General features: G+C 39.8%; 1 protein-coding gene across 1 annotated transcript in view; it reads left to right on the plus strand.

Annotated features, from left to right (window-relative positions):
- Nucleotides 1-16,277, plus strand: part of LOC134533094 (sterile alpha motif domain-containing protein 5-like) — a 263,623-nt gene that overhangs the window by 148,650 nt on the left and 98,696 nt on the right. The window lies entirely within an intron of this gene.

Below are 16,277 nucleotides of genomic sequence, written 5' to 3' on the forward strand. Positions count from 1 at the left end.
TTTACACATCAAAAATGAACAAAAAAAAATAGTAGCTTATTAAAAAAATCTTTCCTCCAATTTCAATTCCATGTGTAATGCATGCAATTACCTTTTTATTTAATGATAAAAAAAACTTTCGTTCCATTCAACTACGCTGAATACACAGGTAAACAAAATTAGATCAGTTTCTTTACACTCTGCCAACGCGCAGCAAAATCTGCACCTGCTTTTGTGGAGATGTAGCTGGTGTAGCGTAAGAAAATAGCTTTTACAGTTTAATTTCGTTCGTGATTATCGGTAGTTATACAATAAAAACGAATTAAAGTTAACATGAATGTTGGCAATATTCTGTTAGCGATGTTCTGGTATTAACAGTCTAGGGTATGATTTTTTTTTTATAAAGGGAAATAGAATATTGCGGTTTATTCAAACGTATTTTCTTTTCCTTCGGTGTGGAGTTCGATTTGTAAGGAACGGTAACAGGGCGACGGGTATCTTCGAATCCGGTCACGTAAACACACATGGCAAAAGCCCCGGGTTGTCAAGGTATTGGGTTGGAGGGGGGGGGGGGGGGGGAAAGGTAGAAGGTGCGGTTCGGAATATGCCGGGACGACAATGAATGATCGGGGCGGCTGTGGAATCGCTTCTGTCGCCTGCTGTACGTGTATAACGCCGCAGAGCTCTTCCGACATTTCCGCCCGCACGCGGCTGGCCGCCATGAAAAATGCAACAACGAGCTTATAAAAAAAAGTTGTTTTTTTCGAGGTTACGACATTCTAGCCACGACGAGAACGGGACAGACATGCGTCATGAATGTATTACAGAGTTAACCACGGCGACTGGCAAACGAGCAAAATGTTGTTTTCCACAAAGTAACATTTATTTTGTTTGTTGCAAACAAATACCGACACAGTCGATCTCATGGAGGTAAAACGTTTGGGAGTGATTTGTAATGTTTATAATTGAAGCTATGTGAGAACGGACCCCACTCCAATTCTCATTTAGATAACCAAACAAAATTTTTTATAATGAATGTTTTTTGCGCTAATTTCTTTCTCATGTGTGGTTAGCATCGTTGTTTTACAATACCTACTCACTCTATGATGACATTTTTACGTTTCTTCTTAACGAGTTACATTCAAGCTATTTGTCAAACTTTTTTGTATTTAAGCATTAACCTTTTTGCAGCCACGAATCGTTTTGCTAATGAGAATATTCAACTTTAAAATACACACACATACACATACTCTGTATATACGAGAGAAAAGCTTTTACTGTCAATTATGTACAATTACATTTGAATAGGTACACGGAGTATACACTATACACATTAGTCCTGTCTTTAATATATATGACCGTGCATGTGTGTTTATGGTGTTCAGCAGGGGTGCAAATCTGTCGGATTCGCAAGGGGGCCCGTGTAAATTTCCGTTAGTGGGGTCAACTGACACTTGATCTATGGATACGGTGCTTGCATGTTGTGTAATGCCCATAGTTTGGCCTAAAAGCATGCATGCAATAAGCAGAAAACTTAAAAAAATATACAGAAGGTTTTCCATAAGACATAGTTTTAACATCAAACCCGTTTCACAGTCACGCTTTTGCTGGCAAAGGGGGTTGGGGGGGGGGGTGGTGTTGTGTGAAAGGAGGCGCTAGTGAGGGGCTTCTTGATTCCAGTGGGTCTCCGGACCTCCTCCCCTCCACGGATCTACGCCTATGATGTTCAGGATTAATTCTTACTGTGAATTACCGAGTACTTAATCACAAACTATCCCCTAAGGCAGTGGTTCCCAAACTTTTTTCAGCTGGCGATCCACCTTATTGGAAATACCTCCACGGTCTATCGGTCCATGGTGGAGTAAAAAACCTTATTTGTATCGTATCCCTTCTTTATGTATATATCATTTACCATCAAATATTGCATATATATGCTTTTTTTTTAAGATACCGATTGATTATTGATAAACAATTTGTGTTCAGATTTGAAAATGGTTGACAAAATATAAGCAGTTTGTAGCAATACAGTTATTTATTTAACAATAGATATGTGTTTGCACACACAATACGATTTGTTTCGCTTTTTCTCATCTTTTCTGATGGTTTATTCGATGGTTTCTGATAGATTTAGGATCGGGTCGCTACCCACACGTAACCCTTCCGCGACCCACTAGTGGGTCGCGACCCACCTTTTGGGAACCGCTGCCCTAAGGCATTGCCTAATATCTCAACAACAGTTTTGTGCGGCGCTTTTGAAACGGTAATATCTTTCGTGTATCTCTCGGCGCAGGACCCGCGCAGTGTGTTCAGACCGCGGGAACGACCCACACACACACACACACACACACACACACACACACACACACACACACACACGTCGTGACGGAGAAGGTTCCCTCGCGGCTCTTGCATTATCCAGCGGCCGGTGCCGGCCGAGTCCCTCGCCGCCAACCCGTGAATGCACCTACCTGTCCGTCCGAGTCAGCGTTCGGCTCAGACGGAATAATTCCCGCGCAGATTGTTGCGCTGACGTTTGTTTCATCGGCTGAAGATCGGGAGGGATTCTGGTCGTGTCATCACTGCGACATGAGCTGGTAATTGATGGCGGGGTTGCGGTGGTTGAGCAGAGACTTTGAGAGCGATCGGGTTCTGGGTCGTGAGTTTCTTTGTCCGGGGAAGGGGGAAGGTTAATTCCCCGGGGCACCAGCGGGGCCCCGGATGTGTTCCGAGTTTTTTTTTTTTTGCTAGGACGAAAATTACGTCTGTTGATAAAATAATTCATTGTAAACCTTTCAAGCTATGACTTGATGGAAGTTTTTGGACATACGCCATTGCTAAGCACTTTTTTCTGTAGAAGAAAACTAAAAACTAAAAATAAATAAATAAAAATACCCAAAAGACAAAAAACACAAATTAAGCAAAAATTGCTGTTGTCAACAGAATATAAACACCACAAAATATTCCGTAACAGGAATATGGTCAGCAAACAAAGAAAAACAAAGAAAAATGTACTAAGAGAACAAAAAAAAACCCACAAATGATGACACAAAAATATTGAACCCAAAAAAATTCAGCACAACGGTTGAAATGAGACAAAAACACGACAAAACGAAAAGACGAAACAAACACAATAGTTTTCCAAAACAGAATAGAACGATAAAAACCCCACAAATGATGACAGCACAACAATTACATGCTATGTGATAGACTCAGATAACATTTACAGTATGTCCATGGTTACGTTTACAGTATTTATATATTTTTTATAATGTATGGTTTGAATTGTTTTACATTAGGTAATTCATTATCATCTCATCACCCCTTATGTTCTCTAATGACTAGGGACTGGAAACACTTGCGGGTTCAATGACCTCCAGGATAGACTCCATGATCCTCTGCTGCTGCTGCGGGCAAACGTCACCTGTTCATTGGCTGCTGACACGTGAGGCGTCTCAACTGGGAAACTTGTGATTTGATACTTTTTTTAATTGAGGGTCTCTAATTAGCCAATATTCGTCTAGATTAACAGTGAAACAACAGAAGAAGAACAAAAAAAGGTTTAATTATTTGAACTTTAGCGAATCACAAAATGAATCCGCGAATTTTTTCAGCCTCTGCCTAAAGACCAGCAAAGCTCGCGATATATTCTGGTGCCAGGTTGGAACCAACGTCATTGTGCATTATCAGGACAGTGTCGTTTTCTGCCACATTGTACTTTCTGGTTCTTCATAACTAGGTTGCATGTTTCTTGCAAGTTTGTGATTCGTGTCTAGTCCTCCTGGATAATCCAAATACAGAGATGGTTAGAAACCTGTAAAATTCGCGGATTCATTTCGTGATAGGATAGAGTCCAAATACTTTTGACATTATTTTGCTTCAGTGATTGGGACACAGTTTATCTGAAGAACTCTGGGTCAATGAAAAATCTTTAACAGAAGAATTAGCGAATCACGATCATTTCAGTCAACAGGTGTTACGAGTCGGTAACCAATCAGCAGATGTAATTTGCACGAGTGCGTAGAGGCTCATGGAGTCTATCCTTTAGCGATTTTAAATCGCGAATTTTACAGGTCTCTACAGATGGTTACAAAATGTATAACAGTTTCCAGTTTATCAGTAACAACGCGAATTTCGAAGGTCCTGATGTATACCTAGTTACGTTATCAGCATGTCAGGAACGTGTTTGAAAAAATTGCTAATTTTAAAATTGGCTGTTTTTCGTTTTTCATCTCTTTGAGCGCATGCTTACAAGTTACTAGGCGCATGTCCGCGTTATTGAGACGAACGTCGGACGAATAATAAAAGTAGATCTTAGCAGAGCTTCTCAAGAGATGCCGGGGCTACGACTACGTTTTAGAGCGTCTTACCCTCCTCCCCTTTGCCTGTCTCCTTGGACCCCCAGAAAGCGAAGCCGAGACGAGAACCGTAACTCGTAGATTTGAATACCTAACTTGTGCGCGCGTGTGTCGCCTTCCTCGTCCCCCTTACGCCCCCTCTGTCCCAGCAACCGGCACTCCTCCCCACAAGCGACCGCCAGGCCCCCCGCAGTCTCTAGGAACTGTTATTGTGTTTACGAACGCCCCGACGAATTGGCTTCCTCTCTCGTCTCCCGCCGCCCGCGACAGACTTGTTATTCATTTCAACTGAAGTGCTGCTAACGTCTCGCACAATCTTCCAGAAACCCCCCCCCCCCCCCTTCCCAACGTTATCTCACTCAGACTTACAAAACAATCCTTTGGAAAACCAGTTGCCAAGAAATAGTTTGTATTACTACACGAAAAAGAATTGTAACTTTGTACAACACATGGCTATTGTATGGTTATTTTTGCATATAGGAAATACATTTTTCGAGATAATACTAAGTATTAATTACGAAAATTACCACATGTTTTATATTTTAATTAATATTTCATTCAAGTATATATATAATTTTTTTACAAATAACTTTAACTATTGTAAGTACTGGGATAGCACAAAGCATACATTTCCGGATAAGAATCCGAACCCAGTACTACTGCGAGCAATATATTGTAATGATAGAGTTGTTTTCATTAAATATAATAATTTACAAATATGTGTAATTTTACATGAAAATTTGTTTCATTTACAAAAAATACAGTGTAAATTGCATCACATGTGGTAAATACACATCGTAACCAGGGAACATGGCTCGGGTGATCTCCGAATTACTATATAGGCAGTCAATCTACACATTTTTCCAGATAAAACTTCACAAATTGACACGTGCTGAACAAGCAGCGACATTCGTTCGCTAAAACCTTCCCCCGAACAATGTTTTTCTATTGTTTCTTTACAGTATACTCTACTGGAGTTGACCTAACAAGGTGACCTGAGTTTGTCAATTGGGAGGCTATAAACAATTATTATATATAGGAAAACTTATAACACGTTATATAATCGCAAACCCCTTAATTTCAACATCTGCAGCGTGTGCTGGTACATGAAACTGAATATAGATATACAAAGTTCCATTTACAATATTTGAAGTTATGTTGCCGTTAGAATTTATTCTATTCCATTAGTTTTCATATCAATGTGCCTTCCTTGAAATTTGCGTTGGCCATAAATCGTGATGTAAACAAGCAGTACCCAAACTTTGTAAGTCTGATACTAAAAAAAGGACGGCTATTGAACTTCTTGACATATAACGATGTAATATAGGTAAACCTTTGGTTTGTTAATAATTCCAACTATATTATTATGAATACTTGCACGTGATGATTGTTAACCTCGTCCACTCTCTGAACACAAGGGTCAGAGCCAAATGCATTAGGTGTAATCCTGTAGTACAGCTGTCTCGATGATCCGAAATGTGGACTTAGTTCATGGGTGGTTGCGCAAAGTAAGCTAATCGTGGTTGAGTGCGAATATGGTTTAGAACAAAAAAAAACACAGTATTTGCGACATTTGCACTCAATCGAACTAAAAATGTGTGGAACTGTTAACGTACTTCACGTGAGTTCAGTGGTCAAATATTTTTAGAAATATAATTTGGTTAGTTTTAGCATATTTCACAGCCGAGTGAGTTTTTTTTTTGTTGCGTTCATTTTAATGTTAGCATGATGAAGTCAATGAGTTGTGCTATTTGCTTCCAGTGATTTGCAAAATTAAAAATATGCAGTGATTTTGCATGAATATTTAACTCATTAGCGGCGGTAGGTTGCGGGCGTGATGTTGCTTCAGATTAAATAAAACTTAGTAGTCAGAGAGTTTTTAGTCTTCAATTCTTCAAAATAGTAGATAAGAATAAAAAAAATATGCATTATATTTAAAAGTATTTTGTATTTCTTAGCTAAAATAAAACTTTGAAAACAAAATGTTATGTTATTTTTGTCGGGGGTGAATTATGCATGTTCCCACCGAAATATTGGTTCTGCGCTAGTGTGACTTTCCTGAAGTAACACAATTAATCACCACCAATCGTGAGTTTATTTTTAAAAAACAACGTAAATGCTAGCTCCACACAGAAACCTTTACATGCGTATTGCAGACTTCGAACCAAAACCGTAAGCACAGTAAGTTCCCAATAACTACGCCAGGGAATTTGACGAGAAGCATAAACATAAAACGACAAATAAACAGATTTCATTACAAACAGGATTCTTAACAAAAAAAAATGTTTAAAATTTACCTATTTGAAAATTTTACTTTTATAAATTTACGTAAGTGGACCGTGTGAGAATCTTATCGATGACAGCGTAGGGGTAGAAAAACGTGAGAATGAGTTCCAAGTCTCGCATGGGAAAGCATTTAAAATTATATAGTGTTTCTACTTGTTTCTTTATTTTTTTCGGTTTCCGTTTCGCGACCCATGATCATTTGTCGCGTGATTTGTTTGGTTACTGCCGCGGGACTGTCGTAACAAGTTGCTCGCGTCGTCACCAGCCACTGCTTCCTTCTTCGCTCCTTGGCATGGGATCATTGCGTTCTTTCCCTCGCCTCCAATTCCGGCACATCTCTCTCTCTCTCTCTCTCTCTCTCTCGCTCTTTTTCTCCCACTTATCTTCTACCTCGTGATGCGCAGCGGTAAATTTCCCGCTGAATGCTATTTCCCATTTTTTTCCCCTTCGTGTATCCTTCCATTCCTCCCCCCCCCCTCCCCTCCCCCCTCAATTCTGTGTGGTAACAAGGTTTTCGGGAAAAGCATGCGCGGCCCAAAGAAAAGCGGTAATGTCTTCACATTTCTTGGTAGTATCACTCCGGACAGGTTTACTGTGTGCAGCCTTTTGTGAGGCCCGTCATCCGCTCTCTTGTGGAATTTGTCGCCGGCTGCGTGATTTCAGCAACTGCGATACGTCGCTGGCATCCCCTTCGATCTCGATATTAACAACCTGCAATTTGATACCATGGACGACACGTAGAGAACGCGTGTACATTAGGTGTGATATCAAATGTATAGTTATATATATAAAAGCAAAATTGTATTTATGACTTTATAGCTACTTGGAATTTAAAAAAAATTATGGTATTTTAGCGTGTATCAAAAACAAAAAAAAAATGGCGCTTGCGTGTGTTAATATTACATAGATCAACTTTGTGTTACAATCAGACCGTTAAACATACTCCGATTTATGAGTATAATTTTCTGTGTGCTTATAAGACAAAACAGGTTTTCAAGTACCTTACTTTGGTTAACCCTGTGAAATTATGTTCGAGTTGCAAGGAAAACTTTTTTCGGTGTTGTCCACTTTCGTTGTTAAGCATTATTTGCTGATAGTCAATCATCTTTGGTTATTACTTGGTAATAATAAGTGAAGTTCATAGGTTATTCTTAAGTTTAGGGTACCTTATTGTACTATATAGTACTGGCTATGACGCACGCTTTAAGATTTCTCAGGAAGTAATATGAATTTAGTTACAGGATTCAAACAAATCATAGAGTATTGTAATTTTAGTTAGGTGTACCGTACACAATGCTCTCTAAATGTTCATATTAGGTTAAGTCAATCGTATGAAGTGTGTTAGCGTTCCAGTTGAAGGTGATTTAAAATCTAACATAACAAATAACGCCTTGGTTAAGCTGAGTTTCTAGAGAAACTTACCAAATAATTCCTTGGTTATGCCGAGTCTCGAGCGAACACCAATAATTTTCTTTTAAAAAAATTATCGCTGTGACCATTCAACGTTTTCTATACGATTTTTTTGATAGTAAAAAGAAAATTGTATTTCACTTTCGTGGACAAATATTTCAACATTCTACAGTGTTTATTTAAGAGATTGTATAAAAATACCGTATTAATTTTCTCAACCCACGTGGGATCGAAGTAGGTACTAAAATTATGTCGGCACGCAGGCCAAGGGACAGCATTGCTTGTGATGCAAAAGCAGACGCACATTGCTTTCTAATGAATGCTTGTTTTGGAATCCCTATTATCTATTTGTAACTGATACGTTTGTAACGTTGGTTAGACATTCTGTCTCATACATATGTGGTAGTGTGTGGTAACAAGAATGAATTTCAGTACATTAAGGGTATAGAAACAAATGAAATTAATAAAACCAGATTACGCGAATACAAAGAAATAAAATTAATTGACCAAAATTGAACTGAAAATAATTAATAAGAATTCTTTGTACAAAAATAATTTTTAATTGTTTAAATCTTTTAATAATCTCTAGTAATAATTAACAAAAAACTATAAGCACCAAAACATTAGTGCCAGTGCGTAATAATCTCGGTGTACAGTTATTAATATTTTTTTTTTACAAGAGTGGCCTTTGTTATTAAAACTGAAACCCAATTACAGTCCAACCAACAGTTGAGTACAGCAACCGCATTGGTATCATAAAAGCAGTTTAATTGTGAATAACGTAGAAATTTAAACTACATATATTAGTTTCACTCGACCTCCAGTAGGTGGTGCCCCGTCCGAGGCGATCTCTTGGATCCGCCAATGGGTATGGGATTATGCGATATTGCATATTATTAATTACGTTCATGCATCACGTGATGGAACACAATCTGGCACCTTGTACCTTTAGGAGAATGGTGTTAAACTCCACTTACATTCTTGCACTAACCGCATCTTCGTCTTTACGGTTGTCGATTGCAGACCTTTTCGATCGCACACGGTAACATCTGGAAGCGACTTGACATTGGGGATTTAAAAAAGATCGCAAGTCCATCGTAACAGAGTAAAAATTCCATATTTAACGCTTATTTTTCTGCTAAAAAAAACTTTGCGATTTTTAAAAAAAGATCTGTAACGGGATGTCTCAATTAAAATGTTATTTAGTTGTGGATACACTGAAACCTTGCAGCGCTTGAATTTGTCGGATTATTCACTCTTAACCTTCAACCATCTTCTTCCCCCAGTTAAATATGACTGAGATATTTGCCATGTAGGTGGAGTTAGGTAGCTACCAACCTTCGTAGTCCGGGGATGGCACGGATGTAAATTTTTACTTTCAAAATTAGTCTCATTAAAAGTAAAAATCAATGAAACTGTCAAAATATCAATAATAAGCGATAAAGAGGAATGCTTGGATCGTTGATCAAAAACTTACCAGTAAGCCAAATATCAAAACAAAATATTATTAATAAAATGTGGCGCAGTGGTAAGACACTGGACTTACGTTCCTGCCCGAATATCATGATTTCAGTTTTCCACGCTTTCCGGAAAACTTAAGGCAAGTATTTCCCAGACACAAAAATAAGAGTTTAGGTGTTGAATTTGCTACACCTGTACCCTATCCGTGTTCCTAGTGCATGATATGACACGACCAGTCCCTTGTTTTTAGGGAAAGGATTTTGGTGTCCTATTCTTTGCCGATTTGTTGCCCTAATTACGCGCATGCGCAGATAGCGGAACCGCGTCTGGCGCCATTAACGTGAATGGAGTCACGTATTGGTATGCCAAATGAAACTTTATGATAGCGAAACTATCCTGGAATACATTTTGTACACTTTGATGGCCATAACAAGAAATAATCGCAACTCAAAAAAGTACTTGAGAAAATTAGAATAACATCATTTACTTAATTAGTTCGACTTTGCTACTATATCTAGGATTTTTTTTGCCGTAACAAATTGTACTGATGATTTGACAAACGTCCGCTGGAACGCGTTGGAACAAATTTCTAGCCTCGTGCAGGGCACCGTTCATTGAGACGGTTTGCCGTTCTGTTACCTTACTGGGATTCGATTTGCACACGTACGGCCCGCGCGTTAGGTTACGGTTGTGTCCCAACAAAGGAAGTTTTCACTCGCTACCTTACCCGAACGTCGTGGAATGTCGAGTTGAGACTTTTTTCCTTCCTGAAGGCCACGGACGATTGCGTGTCGTTCCTGATGAGCTGGGCGAGTCCGAGTAAGGGAACAGTCCGTGCAGTTGGCGCGAGTCGTGCGCTGCGGAGCTCGTCAATTAGCGCATCTCCCGCGCCGCCAATTAATGCCTGGCGGACACTCGGGGCCGATGACTCGCGGGGCGCCTACCCGGGCGCACATGCGGAGCGCGGGGTCTCAGGAGAAACCACGCGGTTTTAAACCTGCTCCAGATACCTCGAGGGGCGTTTGATTACGAAACTCTATTAATAAATACGTTTAGGTCCGAAATGAGTAGTTCTGGGTCCGTATACTTTTTTTTTAAACTAAATTTTTTAGGAGAGTGAATATGTCTAAAACGCGTGTTTTCAGAATAAATTATAGACATCGAATGCCCGATGAAGATTCTTTAAAGCACTCCAAGGGCCTTGCACCACACCTATACCTTCATTTCTCCGCTCAAATCTCATAGTTGTCCTATGCGCGACGAGAAGACTACTGCTGCGCTTAGAGGCGATACCGCGGGTAGAACCACCAGCTAGCGTCACACTTATCATCCCGCCTCACTAACACAAATGTACTCCTAAATAGGCGGGCCCGCCCCTCTCAGGATCCTTTTACGCCAAGTCTCCTAGTTTCATTTGCGCAACTTTTCGATCTCACAGTCTCCGCCTCTCTTTCCCCCCGATTGGCGTGGTTGTTCACGTATACTGCAGACACCCTCCTGTAATTAGAAGCCTGATTTATCGTCTCATTCCCCACCACCTTTGTCGGGAGGATCGTAAACCTAATTATTATTACTTCCCAGCAGGTAATAATTCACCACTCGGGCGGCGCGCATTTGTACTGCCATCGGCGAATAACAGTGGCGGATAAGGTTCTTGATCCCGTGGTATCCTGCCGGCAACTTAATAGCTGCCAGCAGGTTATCAGATGTATGCCGGATGTGTACCGTCAATTTTATCTCCACAATGAACTGTGTCTCTTTCAACCCAGGGCCGAACACAGCTCAGAATCATGGCGAAATGACTGGAGGATTTAGGGCGCTTAGTCAAGGGTGTTTGTGTGTTAGCAATAGCGTAGCCAGGATTTGTGAATGGTTGGGGGGGGGGGGGGGGGTAAGAAGCATGGTCCCCTCCCCCTATTAAAGCGGGGGGTCTGGGGATCCTCCCCCGGAAAAATTAGGATTTTAAGGTGTAAAATAGTGCTATTTGAGCAGTTTTCGGTACTTAACTTTAAATATTGTAATGGTAAAAATAGTATTAATTTTTAAATAAAAAAATTGTTTGAGTGATGAAGTAAGAAATTAATTAAAGATATTTTAATCAATCCAATTGCCTTGTCCACGTCCACTCAAAAACATAAATCATGCTCGATGCTCGACAATACAAAAAAAAAAAAGGAATAAAAATGGTTGGGTTTCGGCAGAACTGGCCTATTCCTGGAAACAATTAGCTTTAGCTTGAAGAGTTAACCAGTCACCACCTGCTTATAATTACCGCGCTGGTTAAATACAATAGGTGTAAGATATCTGAAAACTTGGGATCTGTCACGGTGTCACAACCTTATAGCTTCTGCTCACGACAGGGGTAGGGGAAGGGAAGGAGAATCGGTATGGCTCGCTTACTCTTCCGCTCAGTGCAGTGGCCGGTGATAGCAGTAATACACCCAGGTTTTTAACTAACCTGCTTTCAGATAAGAAAAAAATAGGGGCTAAGGGGGGGGGGGGTTAGAACCCCTAACTCCCCCCCCCCCCCCCCCTGGTTACGCCCCTGTCTGTTAGTGAGGCGGGATGATAGGTACGATGCTCGCTGGTACTTCTAGCGCGGTATCGTCACTTTCTAAACACAAGGCTGTGAACTGGTGCGTGGTCTTCTCGTCGTGCATAGGGCAGCTATGAGACTGAGTTGGTAACCTAAGATTTTGTGTCGGAGAATTGAAGATAAAAGGTGTAATGCAATTTTCTTTAGTGCTTTCAATAATCTTTATAGGGCTTTTCATGTCTGAAAATTACTCTGAAAAACACGCGTTTTAGCCCTTTTTCACTCGTACAAAAATACAGTTTAAAAACAAATCACGGAAACAGAAATTCCCATCCACCTTCAGCGCATTCTTAAATGCTTTTCGTAAACAAACATCATTCTGATATCTTCATTGGTTTTCAAATCGTGTTTTTTTTCTTCTCAATCTCTGCACAACGTATGTGTGCTAGTTAGGTGGGCCCTTTAAATTTGATGTCCAAATAATAGCCTTTTAAAGGCTATTTTAAAGTATTTTTGACGTCTTTAAAATTAATTATCGATACTATGAAGTAGCTTTTTTTTTTTTGGGGGGGGGGGGGGGGGGGGGGGGAAGATGCCTTAATTGCCCCTTTTGTATGACCGCTACTGCTTTCAACGTGTGATATACGTAAATATTTGGTTATTTTATACAATAACTAGCTTTTACCCGCGCCTTCGCTCGCATTGAAGCCATTAAATAAGTATCAGAGATCATTACAATAGAAATGAATCAATAAAATATATTTCTCTGTAACAAAAATAAATAATTTTGAATTTTGATTTTTGACCGTCGATAATACAGTGCAACGGTATTACAGTACTCAGGGTTGGAACTTCATAACTGGAATGCTAGATGGCGTTAAAGCAGCTAGATTTTGAGATTTTTTGACAAACATATTTTTATCTTTCGTAAAAATAATTTTTTTTCAATAAAAAGTATCCTATGTTACTTCTAATATCTCCAAGAAAATGTGTACAACGTTTCATGATGATCGGTTAAGTAGTTTTCGAGTGAAAGCGTAACAAACAAACTTACATTCACATTATTATTATTATTATTACTAAGCAGGGATAATATTCACCTCATTTGTCGAGAGGGCTCGGCGGATATGCTGTTGGCACACCAGTGTCTCTCCGTGGAGGACAAGTTCGATGCCTAGCTCGTACTTAAGGAAGATGATAAACGCCCGTTATGACATATACGTTTTTTTAAGGTAATCCTGCATTCCGGCGTTCACATTCGGGACCTTCGTTGGGCGCGATCTCTGGGGCGTTACACACTCACTCACACATACACACACACTCTCTCACACACACACTCACACTCTCTCTCACACACACCCAATCTCTCTCACACACACACCTACACACTCATGTGACACGGAGCGTGGATTAGAACTCCTCCCCGATGGCATGGGTAAGGTTGTGAGGACCCGAGTTGGGAACACTTTATAATCTAGGCCAGTGATCTCCAACTTCATTTTATTTGAGGGCCAGATATCAATTCTGAAACTAATCTGCAGGCCAGGAACATTCATATAAATTTTTTTATACCACTATGTTGCACACTACGAAGAAACGAAACAATTATTATTTTAAAAATAGTTTTTACAATAATATTGAAATTTTTAAGAGAAATGCCATGAAACACTGTATATATATATATATATATATATATATATATATATATATATATATATATACACACACATACATATTTATTTATTTCCGTGAGAATACCGTTATTTATGAAAACAGTCTGCTGAAGATTTATTCAACAAAGATGGCTCTTACTGGACAGTAATTATAATACTATTTCTTTGTTATAATATTCTTAACGCGGGATCTAAGTGGTCCCGTGGGTTCGAGCCTTTTCCACGTAAAGCCCTACTTTTAAGTCAACCACAACTTTTAGTCTACTTTTATATTCACGGATTACTTAAGGTTAATTTTCAGAAGTCTGTCAGTTAGATGTAGTAAGTCTGTGTCCGTTTAATTTACAATTTTTTAAGTATTTTCTAAAAAAAAACTAAATCACGATCCTAAAAGTGTGGGAATAAGAACCTAGGAAATGTTGAAACTTAAAAGTTGCCAATTTCTGTATCATTTTTACATTGTTTCGCTTGTGCTGGTTGTTTTATAACATGTTTGAAAATATTGCATACTTATAATAAAATGCCTGTGAATTTACCTCTGTGCGTGATATATTACAAAAGTAATCTTTAGTTTTGGTTTTCTTTGGGTAGAGCTGATGATAAAATTCGTGAGAACTAGCCTGTGCATTCGCAAAAATACTTCGGACCTCACTTATCCAGTAAACTGGGCACTTGGGTCTTGTATCTAGGTTATTACAAATAAGTCACATTCGGGTAGATAAATTCATGTGGATAACACGAAAATAATTTAAACTTGGTGTATTGTGACCCTGGAAATTTTTTTTTTACATTTAATTTGCGAGATATTTCGCATGCTTGTAGATTAAAACGTTTTATTAGCCAATCGAAAATTTAGTGCTAGTAAAATTTGATTTTTGTTTGCCTATCTAGCAATTCGATTTGACACCATGATTTTAACCTAGTCGACGAGCTCATTAGAGACGGACTAACACTATACAAGTCAGGGCAAATGAGGCACGGGAAACTGAAATATGGATGGAACTGGATTCTATCCTGGTTCTGAACGAACCACAACTACATGCCTCACTATAATCTAGTAAAATCTCAGGTCTTTCGGTTCAACGCTTTGCCGGTCATTTCAAATTTTAAGTTGCAAAAGCTGTTCGCTAGCTACGCGAGATTGATAACGATCTTGGAGAAAGTAACGTTTAGGTACTGCGGCTGAATGTGATGCTTGGGTAATTGTGTCACAGGGGGGGAGGGAGGGTAAGGGAGAAGGCATGTACAAGAGAACACAAACGTGAACGCGGCTGGCCGAACGTTATCGCTAACGGTCGGCGTTATTAAATTATCGCGCGCTAGGCGGCGCCTGGAGTCCCAGGGCGCCGCGGGTCAACGCCCGCCCTCGGACCCGCCCCCTCACGCGGCCGTCGACCAATCGCAGCGCGCGAACGAAGATCTGCTCCCGGAAATCTCGAGGACGATCACTCAGTAACTGCGAGATTCGCGTTATTATTTCGAAACAGTCTTTGACTGGATAACCGTTACAACTTTTTATTAACGTTATCATTGTATCCGTGGGTCTTACAAACGGCCTGAAATACATGAAGGGACTGGACACATTCGCGGTATCGATGACCTTCAGGATTGACTACATATTTTTATGTATACTCGGGCAAATAAAGCCAGTTCATTGGCTGCTGACTTGTGGGTCGTCGCAACTGGTTTGCCTGTGATTCGGTGCTTCTTTGGTTGAGGGTTCCTCATTGGCTCGGAGTCGTCCAGATAAACACTCAGCCAATAGGCAAAGCAGCTTAGAGGCATATGTATTTGAATTCTAGCCTATCGCAAAATGAATCTGAGAATTTTTTCCGTTCTCTACCAATAAGTCATTTAAGAAAATCATTATGCCCCAACCGCACGCAATCCGGACAAAAGGTGGAACGTGGCACCAGCCAATGAACGGAAGGCATTGGTTTGTTTATGTATACAAGTAAGTACTGTGGGACCTATCCTAGGTCGATAGTAATGGAGTTCCCAACTAGATTATTAGTTTAAGGTTACATGAACGTTTTTGTAAACGCTGCGTGGAGTTTTCTTGCTAAAGAGCGCTTGGTATCTTCCCATCAATTAACATTCTTGCTGTTGTAGTTACGTTCTCAGTTAAAATGTGCATTTTCTGGCAGACTTGTTACTAGGAGCAGGGTTTTTTTAACGAAAAAAAGAGACTGCTCATTAGACTGCGAAAAGGGTATGCTCGTCCCAGCGCCTGCGGTTTCTTCCTTGTAATTGGCGGCCATCTGTAATATAAGCCATTGCCTTATTTAGCCGGGCCTTTCAAGACGTGGTTGTTTCCCTATAACATTGCCGACATTAGGTGTGTACCTGAAAGAAAATTGGCTAATCACAAAACTCTGACAGTACTACAGTGTTTTAACACATAGCTAGTCTCAAATTCTTCACGCAAAAAAAAAATAGTGCCTTAACTTCTCACTATCGTGCCTTTTCTCGGTTTCGTTACATTTCTGTACATTACATCAAAACATTATAATTGTTAGCATTTGAATTATTGAATATATTATAATTTTTAATTAGAGACCCGAACATTTCGCGGAT

Source organism: Bacillus rossius, chromosome 6 (assembly GCF_032445375.1).
Source record: "Bacillus rossius redtenbacheri isolate Brsri chromosome 6, Brsri_v3, whole genome shotgun sequence".
NCBI lineage: Eukaryota > Metazoa > Arthropoda > Insecta > Phasmatodea > Bacillidae > Bacillus > Bacillus rossius.